Source organism: Cynocephalus volans, chromosome 6, assembly GCF_027409185.1.
Source record: "Cynocephalus volans isolate mCynVol1 chromosome 6, mCynVol1.pri, whole genome shotgun sequence".
NCBI lineage: Eukaryota > Metazoa > Chordata > Mammalia > Dermoptera > Cynocephalidae > Cynocephalus > Cynocephalus volans.
Window position 1 is genome coordinate 8,910,166 of NC_084465.1, and position 1,705 is coordinate 8,911,870.

Sequence of the window (1,705 nt, forward strand, 5' to 3'; positions counted from 1 at the left end):
TCTGGAAGACTTATTTAACATCTCCATGCCTCGGTTTCCTCATCTGTAAAATGGGGATAACAATCACAGTGCCTGTCTTGTAGGGTTGTTGTGAACATAATCACTGCTCTGTAAATATTAGTGATTATCTTTTATTAGATTTATTTTATTATTTTTTATGGTGTATTCCCACGTCTGGATTCCAGGTGCTCTGTCCTCGCACTGTGTTCATTCTTGTGTGTTAGTGAATTCTCTCATATTTAGCAGGACAAGTTCTTCACCATTGCTCTTGTTATTTGGTTTTCTTCGCGTCCACCGCCTATTTTGTTTTACGAAGTAAATGGTCTACCTTTTATTTATTAGGCATGGCCTTGCATTTCCACCGTGGGTGAAAGACAGCACTTGCATTAGATAAAGGACTAAGGGAGGTCTTGGTGGTTAGGAGAGGAGAGTGGGTGTGAAGGGGGCCATGAATGACGTCAGAGGATATGGGAAGAGAAAAGCCAGTGGAGAATGACGCTGAGAAGGAGCCAAAGGCAAAAGGGACAGGGAAGGGCGAATGGAGGGGCGATGAGAGGTGGAGGACAACTGGCTGAATAAGCAAGCCGGGGCGCTCAGACCCAGAGCTTGCGTGGTGAGAGGGCTCCAGGTGGCCTGGGTTTTCTTGGCTGGGTGATGAGCCTCTGCTGCCTTCAACTGTGGGCAAAGATGGTGACCAAATCAATGGATCCCCCAAACTGGGGGAAGACAGTCAGCTGGAGTGTGACCATGGAGCAGAGAGGCCCGCGTGGAGGGCCCCCGAGAAGTGCCGGCGCGGCTCATAGCGCCTGCCTGCGGCCCCTTGTGCATAAAGGCCTGACCGAGGAGCCTCCGTTCACCTGGGGGTGTAGCTCAGGGGCAGAGCATTTGACTGCAGATCAAGAGGTCCCTGGTTCGAGTCCGGGTGCCCCCTGCTTACCCTTTTAAAGTTTGCAAACTCTAGCAAGACGCACAGAAAACCAGCCGCCTTCCCTGATCTCCCAGGATCCTCCACCCCTGATCTGAAGATAAGCCCCGGGATCCAGGCGCCCTGGACAGCAGCTCTCTTTGGGGGACAGTGGGGACGGGGCAGTGTCACAGGTCACAGTCACGCTCCTAGCCACTTAACAACAGGTAACCACACACCATACTATTCAAATAAAGGTGCTTCGGAGAGTGGACAGGAGTGCTAAAAATAATTCACACTATATGCTTTTTGGAAATGTTTTTTTTTTTTTGTTAATTAACAAATTCGTTTTACTATATTGGTGGACCTACAAAATAGTTATATTTCATAGCTATTTCCAAAAATATTTGCAGAAAGGGCATACTACCATAGTATTTTCTTGTATTAAATCAGCTCTGTCACAAAAATAATTTAGTTTATTTGCACATGTATTTTGTATTTTTACAAATCCAGCTTTTCTATTAATAGGTAGAATATCACAGCATGTTTGGCTCTATTTGTGAGTTATGTGTGCACCACAACCAGTTCCAATGACATTTCTGCTTAATTTTCTTAAGATTTACTAAAGACTTCCTTGCTAAAAACATTGTTTTTATCACAGTGATGTGCTCCAAAAATTGCATTCTTGTATTATTACTACAAAATCAAAGAGTTCTACCTTCAGTATTGAACTTTTAAATAGAGTACAACAGCTTTCATGAGGTCAGGTGTTTCACCTTTGACAAAACGAACTTCCAGAAG

At 44.8% G+C, this 1,705-nt stretch overlaps 1 non-coding gene across 1 annotated transcript; it reads left to right on the forward strand.

Annotated features, from left to right (window-relative positions):
- The first annotated feature begins 859 nt into the window (after positions 1 to 859).
- On the forward strand, positions 860 to 931 carry TRNAC-GCA (transfer RNA cysteine (anticodon GCA)). Its single transcript has one exon. It is a non-coding gene; the product is annotated as a tRNA-Cys (tRNA).
- Positions 932 to 1,705: the final 774 nt, after the last annotated feature.